The sequence below is a fragment of the Python bivittatus genome, unplaced genomic scaffold (genome assembly GCF_059951505.1).
Source record: "Python bivittatus isolate LINGU-HERP-01145 unplaced genomic scaffold, Pbiv_v1 ctg000330_np1212, whole genome shotgun sequence".
NCBI lineage: Eukaryota > Metazoa > Chordata > Lepidosauria > Squamata > Pythonidae > Python > Python bivittatus.
The window spans coordinates 33235542-33250059 of NW_028277058.1; the positions used below are offsets into that span (position 1 = coordinate 33235542).

General features: G+C 39.8%; 1 protein-coding gene across 1 annotated transcript in view; it reads left to right on the forward strand.

Moving 5' to 3' along the window:
* The first annotated feature begins 249 nt into the window (after positions 1-249).
* The window catches only part of EMP1 (epithelial membrane protein 1), a 33641-nt gene continuing 19372 nt past the window's right edge, over positions 250-14518 (forward strand). Inside the window, exon 1 of the mRNA XM_007423212.3 lies at positions 250-645. The gene's annotated coding sequence lies outside the window, so the exon portion shown is untranslated. The remainder of the gene's footprint in view (positions 646-14518) is intronic.

Sequence of the window (14518 nt, forward strand, 5' to 3'; positions counted from 1 at the left end):
GTTAAACCACATCCCCCCCCCCCCGCCCCGTGCTGTTTTCTATGAATGGCCAACATTCTCCACTGTGGCCAAGGAGGGTGGTGTTAGAGCATGACTCATGAGACTATCACAACCCTCTGTACCCAGCAATTGTTTCTCTATTTTTGTGTACTGGATCTTGTTGGCATTATTGCAACATTTGTAGCTGTTAGTGTTTGTTTATCTATTATTATTGGCAACAAGAATTATTTTTACCCTTTAAGCAGACAGAGCTTGAGTCTTTGTTCCTTCTTTGATTACTCATCATGCTGGAAGTCTCCCCGTTTTTATACAGTCTTCTCTCACTGCTGTTTTTGCTGCACTGAGTCATGAAGAAAAAGAGAATTTGCAATTGCCGGTTCCCGCCCAGCAGCTTCTGGCTCAGATCCAAGAAAACAGGGTGGAGTGGATTAATTTTTTTCTCATTCTCCCTGTAAAGGGAGTCTGATTCATTGAAACTTCTCAAACACAGTCAAATGACACCACCCAACTGAACATCCCAATACAACAGCTGGGAAAACTTATAACCCCACCAGCTGGGGCACTCCCTACACTGCATCTCTGGGTTTCAAGGCAGCAGGAGGACAAGCAGGCAGGAGCTCTCTTCACAGAGGACCTTTCACCAAGGTAAGTCTGCTTTCCAACATCTCTGACTGGCCATTTCTGCTCTGTCTTTGTGAGCTCCCGTTTTTCACATTGAGCTAGGAGCAGACTGGCTCTCCTTTCATCCGCATGCATGCTCGGGGTTTCAGTGGATTTTTAAGTTATGATTGTTCAAGCACAGATTTTAGCAGCTCCACTTCTAGCAGGCATCCCAGAGAGAAGAAAAGACAGCCACAGCAGCTGGTGTTCCTTGCCGAACTTAAAGCCTGCATGTGGAGAAGAGAGAGCCTAAGGTGCAACCGTGGCAGAGAGTTAGGGAGTTGCCACATTCCTTTATTATGAAGCTTTTGCATTTGCAAATTTCTCTTGTGAGGAAAACACAATGTGTAACAAAATTTGAACTGGAGGCAGCAAGAGAGTCTGGTTAATTTCTTCTGGGAAAGGTCCATTTCCTTTAACACAGGAATAAAGAAGGAAGAGGTTGTGGACTGTAACAAGATTTTGATGGGTTTCAATAGTTCTCATGATTAGAAAGCTTGGTTTTATTAATACGTCCGCTGTGGCATTGGATTCTTTTCCCAGCACCTAGAGCAAAAATTTTTTACTTGGAGTAAGAAAATTCCCAGTGGGAGGATAATGTTAAAGATGACTGTCAGTGATTTAAGAAATTAAGGAAGACCAGGAATGGAAATGTGAGGAAGAGATGCGCCTAGGTTTGAGTGGTTTCATTGATTACAAAATAGTTTTGGAGAGATGGACCTCTTGATCGATATAATCTCTGATTGCTAGTAATTTCTCTTAGCTGTTTTCTCTAGGAATGACCCATGCCATAATTGCTTCGATTTTAGATTATAAACCTAATGTTCTATGCAGGATGCTTTGGAAAACATTTGTAAACTTCAGCAAGTTAGAAACACTGCTGTCTGTGCACTTTCCAAATCATATTACAATTGGTCTTAGATCAACTGCACTGGCTTCCAGTTTGTTTCCAGTCTTAAATGAAGGAAGTGCTGGATCTAATCTATAAAGACATAAAATATGACTGAGAACTAGAATATCTGAAAGATGACTTTCTCCCAAATGAATCTTTCTCCTAATTGGCACTCATCGTCAGAGATCCCACCAGTGGATTATATTTGTAGGCAGTTGAGACAGGAACTTCCTTAAAGTAATACTTATCTAGTAATAGTCTATAGCAACTACGCTCTTCTTTATTATACTTTATACAGGTTGTAATGCATTAGTAATCATGTAACATGCTTACATTTTTACTCATACTGTTCATAGCTACTGTTACTTTCTAATTACGTGTTATTCGTATTACTTAGTTTTATTATTTCTTTTCATCTGATATTTCATACCCTTGGCTGCACATTGGCCAGAGGAGCAAGTTACAAATATTATCAACTCAACAAATATGACATTTAGATGAGTGAAATTTAAGATTAATGGACATTGTAGATGTATTGTTGAATGTGGATTGTGCCATGTATATGCAATGTTTCATAATGCAGATGCTATTATAGCTGTAAACAATTTGCTTGCAACTCAGCTTGATACTTTCCTTGCCAAGTATCATCTTTAAAGAACTGTTTACTTAATTAATGCTATTCACTGATCAGCATGTAGGCAGTTAAGCAATATGAAACTTCTATTAATTCAGCAATAGCATAGATCAATAATCTCTGATTGAGATTAGATGTTACTTTGCAGAAATGTCTCAATAGACACTGCTTTGCTTTCTGCCCTGAAGACAGTCACATTCGAAGGGTGGATGGAACAAAAAAGCATTTCTAAGACTGCATTACAGTTGAAAATGTCTTTTTTCCTAGGTTAAGAGGCACAAAGATCCTCTTAATAATAGCATATGCTCTTTAAGCATACACATATGGCTTAAAGAGGCTTAGATACCCTATTTGGTGGAACACAGTTTTCCCTACGTGTGGCCTGTTTCGGTATGTTTCCAATGAGATGATGATTCTTTCTGTGAATATGCAATAAAGTGGGTAAAACTACTGAAATGAGTGAACTCCACCAGATTGGGATGAAGAATTTGTTCATTTCCTCTTACATCAATGACTCTAGCCCTACTTTGTATTCTCTTCAGTAATTCCATCCAAACATTCTTCTATTTCTTAGTCTTTACTTCTGAAGTCCACTCATGTTAGAAAAGATGCCTGGGAGAAGTTGAAATGGGTGAGCTCCAGGATTCTGGAGCTCACACTGAAATGCAGTTTGCTTCCAGATAAGACGGTGGTGCAGAATCATGACATAAAAGGCCTTATGAAACTTCTGCAGTAATGACCTACCATCTCCTACCAATTCACAACATTAACAGCTGCTTATTGACAAGACTGATATTATGATATCAACTCATGCCTATCAACTATTTCATTCATGCAGTTGATAGGCATGTCTCCATTTTTTCAAATGTTCATTCTGCAGATTGCAGAATGCAGGTCTCTCTGAGAGCCTTTTCACACCTGATCCTCTCATATACATATGCGAATCTGCACTAATGGGCTATACAAATCCTAAAAGTCTTTTTTTTTTTTCCAAGTGAATGTGTATGAATTTAGGTTGTCTATATTACTGATATGGGGCATCATGTGAAAATACCTTATTTATTAAAAATGGGACTATTGGCAGGCAAGTAGCTGTAGTTTCTGTAGAAACGCTTTCTGCTCTCCTACCTAATTTCCTGCTCTTTTTCATTTTGGTGCCTATTTTAAAAGGAATACCAGATGGACTTATTGGCTATTGGCTAGGAGAAATTCTCAATAGCAAGGATTTTTTTTTTTTTTAACAAAATTGGATCACAAGTTAAACACTTTATGTCAGTGCACATGATCACTAGTTTGTGTGATGCTCATGAAGGACCTGATGACCGATGCTTCACAATAATAGAAAGCATGAGATTGAACTAACAGCCATGCCAGAAAGTTTCAGATGACTCAATCTATGTAGTTGTGGGGAGAGAAGAATATTCTTGCTCAAGAAAAATCATATGGCAGGGAGTAGGATGGGTGCATGTTCTAGAATGCTGCTAATTAGATCCAGCACTGCTGGATCAGAACAGCTAATCCAGTACCCAGTTTCCAGTAGTGCCCAGCTATATAAATATGGAATGGGTACAAGCCAGGCAAGAGGGTAACAGCTTCTCCTAAATTTTCTCTCCACTATCTGGTGTGTAGAAGTATATTTCCTGTGAAGATGGAGGATCAATTTAGCTATCATAGCAAATGGCTACTGATTTGAATGAACAATGTTTAGAAGAGGGTGGCAACAGTTTCTGAATCTGGTATCACCGTGCAACCTCATATGATGGCCAGGAAGCTGCCCCAAAAGTTAAAATTTTGAAAAATCAACTTTCCAGGGTAAGTTGCTGGTGCCTGTGGATGCTTGGATGCTGATTCCCAGCCATTAGCTCTTCTGCCACCCTGTCTGATGAGCTTTAGGGTTTTCAGTGGCTAATGAAAAAAGTGACGACCACCAGTTTTTATTGTTATGGCATTTGGTCCCGTGCTGCTGTTATTGTTAGTATATCTTTACTGTTATTTTAACTAATTTATTCTCTAAAGCAGGTTGAAAATATCAGCTGTAAACAGGGGCATAGTATAGTCTCACACACATATACACTGTAATTTACCACACTGGTCCAGTGTAGGTTGGTAGATAGATATTCTTCCACTTCCCAGGCTAGGCTGACTGAAAGTGACTGGCTCAAAGTTATCCACCTATCTTCTGTGTCTAAAGGAGGACTAGAACCTGGTCTCTCCACTCCTAGGTTATGGTTATGTTGCGTAACCTTCAATGAAAATGCCTTCATTCTGCAGTGGATTGATTTGACCATCCATCCATCCATCCATCCATCCATCCATCCATCCATCTCTCTCTCTCTCTCTCTCTCTCTCTCTCTCTCTCTATCTCTCTCTATCTCTATCTCTATCTCTATCTCTATCTCTATCTCTATCTCTATCTCTATCTCTATCTCTATCTCTATCTCTATCTCTGCCTACCTTTGGCTGTTTAATTTGACCCCACCTAAGACTCATGAAAGGAGGCTGTTAGTCTGAACTGGAGAAGAGGGTACCATTTGAAGCCATTAAAAAAACAATAAATACATTTAAAAGAAATAAAGGAATTCTAAGCTCATTTTGAGGGCTCCAGGAGGAGATACCATGAATACAAAATCTCTTTAAATGGACAGAAGAAGGCTGAGTAGAAAAAATAACTGTTCAAAATAGTTATGTGTGTATGAGGGGACTTTGATTAATATGCTTAGTAACACCAGTCAGCTCAAACCTTTGGCAGGGTAGATTCCCTGATTCTAGAACAGGGAATCACCAGATCACAGTCCTTCTGTAAGAGAGAATGTCTGTGTCTCAGAGCTTGGTTGAAGCAGATTATAACCTCCTTCTGTTTGAGGAGGTTCATTTTTCTATATTGATCTGTACCCCAGGAACCATAATGGCACCAGGCTTTATACTTCCGAATCCATATCTTCAGCCTCTTCCATCACTGACTGCTATTTGGGTTCCTTTTCCCAAGAATCAGCTATGTGTTCATTGAATAGAAAGATCCATTTTAGTTTAGTCCAGCATATGTGAGAACCCAATGGCTGCTTTGGGCCTTCCTTTAAGCCCAGGGGTACCTGTGAACCCCACAGGCACTTTCAGTGCAGCTTCAGAATCCCTCTAAAACTTACCATCAGATTGCAATTCTTTAGGTGACTGAAGTGGAAAATGATAACATACACAGTAAGTAATCATGACCTCTGCATTTAATTAATTTAATGTTAATTGATTTGAAACTGAAATTTAATTAAATCAAATATCATATTTGTATTGGTTCTGCCTGGTCCTTTGCTCTGGCTTTGCCCTCTTCTTTGTGCCCAGTCCCCACCATGCCTTTTTAAGGCTAAATGAGACCTTTGGCCCTTAGAATGTAGCACACCCTGAGTCAAAGAATTCAGATTCAGGTGTTTGGGACTATTTCTTTGCTTTCTAGAGGTGGTTCAAAGCGACAAGGCAAACACCTTCTTCTGCCATCATTAACAAAGCAAAAGGGAACATGCAAGATCTCAAAACCATCTTTGAGGAAGGGGCTTTGTCTTCCCTAGAAATGTGCAGTTCTATATGCAGAGGACAGGGGAATTTGGTGGGCAGCTTCACTCAGCTCCCATATTCACATAATACAGCAAACCACTCTTAGTTACAGAACATTTTGTATTTACATGTTTTGCTTTGTTTTTTAAAAAAGGTTAGTGGGTTGTTTAAAACTTAAAACAGCAATGAGGAGGACAGAGATGTTCAATGCGGCATCTCCTTCTAAACAGAAGGGGCTCCTCTGTTGAGGCCAAGCCCCGTCATGTACAACATCTCAAGACCCAGTGAGCATTCTGAAGCTTTCCATCTAATATAACAGAAGGCTTTTATTCAATCTCCAACGGGATAAATAGCCTTTCTTTAAGTGCTGGGCGGTGAGAACTCAGTGGTGTCTCTTTTCTCATAATGTCTTTGGGTTCTGGAATGGTTTTTAAAAAGCAAAGAAGGCACAGCTAATGTTTCAGAAAGAGTCTTTGTTGTTGTTTAAAAAGTTAAAAAGAGTTTAAAATAAACAGTGTAGCCTTACAGATTAGGCCACCATATCTGGATGACCACTAGATGACAGCAAAGAGATAAGGAAAATGCCAATACTTTGCTGCAATTCAGGATTCTTGCAGCCCAGATATAGTAGCCATTCAGTTCAGCACTCCACCATTTTGCAAACTGCTGCACTCCAGCTATACTTTTCCAAATGTGCTGTCAGTTTTAGCTCAGGAAGAAAATATGTCAGAACATCGCCCCAGTTCTTTTGCTTTCAATATTCTTGTGCTGGAGGGAAAAATCAAACATTCAAGTGGGTTTCAACTGTGGTCCTACAGTTTGTGATGGGAAAGAAGAATAATCTGATGGCTGATATTCTGGGGGCTAAAGCCAAGGTCATTTGCATCCTTGAGTCTTACATTGCCTCAGTTTTAACTAGAAAATGGCATGATGTGGCCATGATGTGTCATACTTTATGGTTACATATGTGGATACTTTAGATCTTGCATTTTCAGGTGACCACTCCTTGTTCTCCCCCATTCCACATCCATATTGTTATAGGAATTATTCAGGATGTTTACACGATTTATAGGTAGACACACCTTTTGATAAAAGAGAACATAAGGTAGGGACATTTTTTCCATCTTAGAAACACAGATTAGAGTCTCTTTGAAAAGAGTTGCAAATGAAATGTTGGAGTTCAATGTCCATGTGTGTGATGTTAATGGGATGTGTCCCTCTTAAAAGTGAGGTGGGAAATCCAACTAGAAGGGAGGCAGCATTACAGTAAATACAGTAGAAGCAAAACCAAGGAGAGAGAGAGAAAAAAAGAATTATTTGCACAAGTAGCAAAATTGGATATCTTATAATGGAAGTTGTTACCACAGGCACATATTGATAGTTATAATATGTGCATTAGCTAATTTTGAACTCTCTAACACTCCTTTATACACCCAAATCAGTCTCTTGAACTTATAAGTACTTCCCTCTTTTCAATATATATTGAGGGTAGAATAAAGATTTCCAGTTTGTGTTGAAAATGATACTAGATGGTGTGGTTGTTCTAGATAAATGAGGATGCTGCTTTATACCAATAATTATTTTAGCCCAGGGTCCAGCAAAGTCTTTCCAGTTCTGTCTTCATTGGGACTGAAGCTGATACTTTCTGAGTAGCCTTTACTATTCCCCTTTTCCCAGCAAAGATATGAAATACAGACCTGCAAAATACACTGTGGTGCTTTTCTGCAGATGATGCAGATCGGATGGGGAAAAACAGCACTGGGCAACCCTATCTTAAGCATTTTAATTCCATGTTTGTTCTTGCAAAAAAGCAGTTGAAGAGCTTTCAGCTTTTTGACTATGCCTTTAAAACTGCTTGATATTCAGCAATTAGCAGTAGTTTTCCTGATGTGACTAGAAATATTGCCACCTGCTATTTACTGCAGATCAACTCATCATTAAATCAAGCTCAACTGCAGGCAGTGAAGACTCCAAAGAAACTAAGAGGCAGTGTGTTGGTGGGGGGGATGGGGAAGGGGTTGGTGGGCTTATTGGTAAACAATCCCTCTCCTTTCTTTTCATGCTTGATATACATATACAGTACAGTATAGGCCAGGCTCTTGACTGATAAAGAATACATTAATGTGAAATTACCAATGTATGGACTAGTAAAGGTGAGATTGGACCCAACCTTGCTGGCTTTTCAGAAGGCCTTCAAAATTTGGATGTGCCTTTGGGCTTGGGGATCCCATGGAGGCATGGAGCCCATTAAATGGTTGCACTGTGTATAAGTTTAGACTTCACTCTCCCCTGTCTTTTTGTTGTTGTAGTTTTAAACTGTAGTTTTTAATTGGTTTTAATTGGTTTTAATGGTTGAATTTTGTGATTGTGTTTTAATTGTGTATACCGCCCAGAGTCACATGCAAGTGAGATGGGCAGCCATATAAATTCAATAAATAGATTCAATAAATAAAGTCTGCAGAACTAGTCTAATTGTGTTTGATCAAGCTACTGAAAAGTTGGTATATCTCAATGGCAGTCCTATGTGGCATTTCTAATAAGCCACTAGGTAATTCCTTGCAACCTTTGAAAATCAACTTATATTTTTATGTGGTTTTTCTTCATTGGCATGCCTGAGGGGAAAAAAAATATTGGTTTTCAGCTGACAAAATGTACCTGTTTGGTTTCACTTCTAGAGGTGAAATGAGTACTATACATGTAAATACTTGTATCAGGATTAAAGCCAAGAATCACGTTGCCTGTTTCAGCATGAAATATCTTATAGCTGTAAGAGATTACGTGCACCTTCCAATTCTAAGTGGAACCAATGTTATAATCTCCTAGCATCCTAAAAAAAAATCATATAAGAAGAATTTGAAGCAGGACAAAACCATTCCTTCTGAGAAACCCAAAGAGTTCTGGGTCTACCCAGTGGTAAATTCCTTTGCTTCCTTCACATTATTGAGCACTCACTGCAACAGCTATGCTAGTTATTATAATTGTTGCATTACACATGTTGGGACTGGAGCTGAGAGAGAGTGGCTTGCCTAAGGCTACCCAGGTGAATTCATGGTTGTAGTCAATTTTGAAAACAAGACTGCTGGATCAAATAAATGTCCTCTTCTTCACTGAAGCAATTCCATCCTTACTTTCCCATTTCCACAACGTTTTGATCTTTTTTTATTAAATCATGGAAGAGATACCTTGAGTGGCCTCTGGTAGAAATATAGGATATAAAATGAAATAACCACAACAACAGCCACCTTCTACAGGTAGCTGTTCTGTGTTGTTCATTTAGCAATATGTAACAAATGCATACAGATGTTGTGTTTAATTCAGGTACCACTTTTAATTTGTCCAGCTTAGGAAATGATATGTTAATGCAGTTTGAAAGAATGGCTAGAAAAGGTGCAATCCATGTGTAGTTTGATTAAGCAAAAACCTAGGGTTAATTTTGGACTGCTTGTCCACTGTCAATGATTTTCTAAGCTCCATCATCATCATATCCTAAACTTCTGCTGTAACATACAGTAAGACAGAACAGACTCACTGACCCAATGCATATTTAACAGAAGTTGTAAAATAATTTCTAAACAAAGAGTCACTTGTGTTCTATTTCCTCATATTTTGGGTAATGCTTGAAAGCCCCAGTCATATAAAAACACTTATTGCATCAGTATCACCAGTATCAACTTCCTGGTTTATTTATATATTAAGTTTATATGCTGTTCCAATCAGTATTGACACCGAGCAGTTTACAGACCTAATACACTGTAGTTGGAATAAAATAATTAAAAAAAATATTAGTAATATCATCACCATAAGAAATACTTCATGCTCTCGGGCATCAACCCAAATCCAAATACTTCCCTACAGGACGGGACAATTTTACCACCAGACCCAGAAGACTCACCGAAAAAGCCAGGTCTTGATTGCTTTTTAAAAGGCCAAGAGGATTGGGGCTAATCTGACTTCAGGGGAATGCTGTTCCAGAAAAGGAGGGTAATCCCTGACACAGCCTGACCCCATGCTCCCTGCAGATGATACTCCCTGTGGGCTGGAACCCAGAACAAACCTTCTCTTCCAGATCTTAATAGATGAGCAGAAGCAATTGGGAGTAAGGCCTGTTCTGGTCTGGAGGTGGAATGGGAAGCAATGGCCCTCTAGATGTAGCTGGACTTCAACTACCAAAAGCTCCAGCAAGCATGGGAAAATTGTAACTTATCAGGAGGGCCACCATTTCCCAACCCCTTATGTAGTGTGTGGCACAGCATGATTGTTATCAGAGTTGCCATTTTATATGAGTTTCTACATGCTACAAATGTAACATGAAATCATACTTTTGCACAGCCTGCATTTTCAATGGCACACACAAACTACAATGGGACACAAATGCAAAGTTGTACATGTGAACTCTGTAGGAATTGTCAGGAAAAGAGTATCATTGCTTAGAAAGAAGCACACCTGTCCCTTTCAAAGCAGTAGTTAATCTGCAGGACTAGATCTGTAAGTAACTCCCAAGTCCATTTTTGCAATTCTGAGGGGCCCCTCTGTAATTGCTGAAAGCTGACAGCATAGTTTCTTGCTGACCAAAAATGCAAGAAAACTGTAGCACAATCCCTAAAGTAGGCATATCATAAGAGAACCCTTCAATTAAATCGATCCTCATGTGTGATACTATCTATTTACTTTGTGGCTCTTAGTGGCCTCCTCCCCATATTAAGGGTGGCTTTTTTTCACCAAATATTTGCCCACCCATGACATAAAAAGTTATAAGTCTCTCACAAAAAAGATCAACGCTCTTTTATAAATATCCAATTCTGTTCCATATCTGTAAGAGAAAACTCCAATCCTAGTGTTTCATGCTTTTTTCCCTCTCTGATTTCCTTCCTTCCTTCCTTCCTTCCTTCCTTCCTTCCTTCCTTCCTTCCTTCCTTCCTTCCTTCCTTCCTTCCTTCCTTCCCTCCCTCCTTCCCTCCCTCCCTCGAGAAAGTGTCAAGAGCTCTTAAGTCTTTGGTCATATGTAAACCAGAGTCTGAAAGCGAGAATTCAGCAGAAGCTTTTGCAAAAGCACTAGAGGTGAATGGTGCATCAACTTAATTATTTCCTGATCCATAAAAATGCAGGAGGACATTTATGCTTTGAAAGTGAGGAGGAAAGATCTCTGTGTGGCTCTCATTCATGATAGCCCCCCTTTTTTGTTCCCTGCTTCTATCCTTCCTTCTTTCCTGCACGTCTGGAGTAAAAGTGGGTGGGCCCACAGAGATACAGTATTTTCCTCCCATGGTTGCTCTTGGCTACCTTCCAGCCTCAGGCAGCTGTCCGGACCCCTCCCTTTTGGAGACTCTTGCATGGCTTAGTGCTCCATGGTTGTCATTTTCTGAGCAAATGTCAGCTGCACTTGCTAGTCTTCAGGACAGTCACCCATTCTCCGAATGAATCACAGCAACCAGGAAAGCGAGATATTGCTCATGTTTTCCATTCCTGTCACCACTGCAAGCGAGAGCAGAGTACTCGTTCCAGGATGCTTTTCTGAGCATTGCCTGACGCTGCCCAGGCTTGCTCACTGAGGGTTTCCAGTGCTCAGTTGGTTCATGGGCTTTCCTTCACCAAAACCTCTCCTAAAAACTAGCCAACACATGTTCAGTTGGCTTACTGGCATATCCCAATACAATATGGTTCATCATGTGTATGTTTGTGTACTCCTGGGCAGTTAGTATACCCTCAGGCTGTTATATGTAAATACTGCGTATATATTTGAATCTTTTTATTTACTTCTCATAAATCAAATGTCCTAAAACTTGTATGCACAAATATGTATATCTGCCTTCCATTTACCTTTCCTCAAGACTCAACTTGCCAAGTCGGGATGAAGTGTCAAGACAGAATATACAGAGTGCTTGTAGTAGTCCATCTGTGACAATTCAGATGTGAGCAAATAAAAGGGTCAGATCTGGCCACAGCCTGATGGAGTTATGATTTGACTTCACTGTGTTCTACTGTTTGGATCAACACATTCCTGTAATTTAGCAAGTTGCAGAAATGGGGATAGAACTGATGATTTCTAAAATGAGTTAATGGATTGCATGGAATGTTCATATTAGATCATCATAGGATAATGATTTTCTCCATCTTATCTTCTAGATGGAATTCATGATTTATTTATTTCTGGTAACTGATAAAACTGATAAGTTATTGCTCATACAAGGAAGAATAGAATGTGATTAATGCTCAGGTCAGAAGATTTGTTTACTTGTTTGCAATTATTTGTATGCTGCCTGTTCAGTCTTTATACAAAGTCAGGCTACATGTCCATCTAGCCTAGCATTCCTCCTTCTTACTAGTAGTAGCATTCCAGGGTCAGAGATAGACAGTCTTCTCCCATTATCTGCTATCGGTTCCTTCTGTTCCTGGAGATACCAGAACTTGGAACCTCCTGCATGCTAATCAGGTTCTTTTGTCACTCTGCTGTACTTTTCCATGGCCCAGGAGAACGTGTTAATATGAATATAATTTCCTCCAAAATGAAATAAATATAAGAATTCCTAAGTTGTGGTGTTAAGTTACTGGAACTTGCTTTAGTGCCCAGGGAGCATATGTACAAATGTTATTTCCTCAGACACACGATGACAGCCGAAAGTGACATACTCTAACCTCTTTACTTTCCCTTTCAGGGAGATGGTTGGCCTTGTATGACTTAAATGAGCCAAGACTCCCAAATGCACTTAGCCTGATTTTGAGATGAATGGCATATTTTACTGAGGGCGGCACTCAGCACTTGACGTATTACAAATCTTATCATGTATTTGCTCCAGCTTTTGATTCATCACTTTAATTTCCAAATGTCCTAGTACTTGATTTAAACCACTATTTGCTCTATTACTCATCCTTTTGACAAGGAGCTAACTTTTGGCCAGTGATAATCACATTTGTGAGGGAGGCAGAAGCAAATGCCAGGGGAAGGGGCTTCCTGACAGGAAGTATGTGTTACTCCACCTCTTCTCTATGAATTACAAAACTGTAGAGGCCTGAAGTTAGCATGCAACATACAACTTGCACTTCTCCTTCTCTGCCAGATCCTGGCTACCCAATAAACTCCTTCCTTCCTTCCTTCCTTCCTTCCTTCCTTCCTTCCTTCCTTCCTTCCTTCCTTCCTTCCTTCCTTCCTTCCTTCCTTCCTTCCTTTTTCTTTTACTGCCATGCCTCTTTTTTCTTCTTTCTGTCTATGTATTATGGGTGTAACGGGCATTCACAATGGCATAGCAAGGGTGAGGCAATTAGAGCAGCCTGCCCCAAGGACAGGCAATAAAGGAGTGGTGCTGAAGATGAGGAGACCATCTGGAGGGTAGGTGGCAGGAGTGGAGTCGGGTCACTGCTGCTCATGAGCCAGTGGTGCTTCAGAAGCAGCTGCAGAGGAACAATCTTGCAGCTAACAGCATTTTGGTGGGAAGCATCACCCAGATTGCCCCAGAGGCCAGTACATTTCCTTCTATCAATGTGAGATTTGGGAATCTCCAGTTTGCTTTTTCTCACAATACAATAGAACCAAGAATGGCAACTTTTGGAATTTTGTGAGCATGTCCCTGGAGGGCTTATTCATCAGAAAATGGACAACATTTTGTATGTGGCTAGTCAGAAATCAGTCAATTACTGCAAGGCAAACCAATGAGGATGTTCCCTGCCAGCCCCTGTTTATATTTCTCTTTTTATATGTTTGTGGAGGTGGGGTAAAGTGGGAAGGGAGATGAAGAATAATTTAAAACAAAGCACTGGGTTAGAGCCCCCCCCCCCCCATTTTTTCTAAGAATGCTTCTATGCCCCATGAGAACCCTAGAGGTATTCTTGAAAATAAATATGATACCACAGATTGGAACTTTGCTTTGTAGACTCCCTTTCAATTTTGAATGTATATATAGAGAGAGAGGGAGCGCTGGTGGGTACCAAAGAAAATTCCCTAGGAACTACATCTTACTCCAGGGTTTCCATTGATCAGAAGAGCTGCAGACTAGTAAGGGCACTTTTGTCTGAATGGTAGTGAAGAACATTTTGTTTCAAGGTAAGCTGAATTTTTTTCCCTTCCTTCTACTGAGGCACTTCTTAAGCACATATAATTATGCCTTTAAAAGCAATCCCTGATTATGAACAACTGCCAAAATGATGGCTGTTTTGAGCTCTGCAAATACTCCTCTCCCTTCTGCACCCATGCCTCTTTCAGAATTTTATGAATACCTCAGCCACCTTGAAGTTTTCATTGCTACAAGAAAGGATTTACCCTTGTCCTGCAATTATTTTCTCCAGCCCATGGTCTGTGGCAATTCTCAAGCTTGCATATCATAGAATACCACTGTGTCAGAGCATCACCTGCTTACTTGATAGTACAGTGGGAGACAGGGTTTTCTTATATTATTATTTTATCTCTTCAGAGACATGGAAAACTTTTTTATGTTTCACTGGGTGAAAGAAGCAAATAGCAAAGGCAAGTTATTGTATTGTAGCCATTTTGTTCTATTAAAAAATCCTGCCTCATGGTAGGTGGAGTTGAACATTATCAGGCTTTCCTTAGATTAAATTCTGCTCTCATCCAGGATTCTTTCTATATATGTAATCAAAATACAAATTACATGCAAAATATCTATCATTCAATAAATTGTCTTTCTTTTGGGGTAGGGGAGATTTTGAAAATATATTAAGGAAAAATGTTCTATTTCTATAAAACTAGAAGTATCACACAGCTCACAGAGTTGATAGGGAAGGAAGAGTGGAATGGAGGGCGCTCGCATAAGTATCTGAAGTACAGCTATATCTTTTCA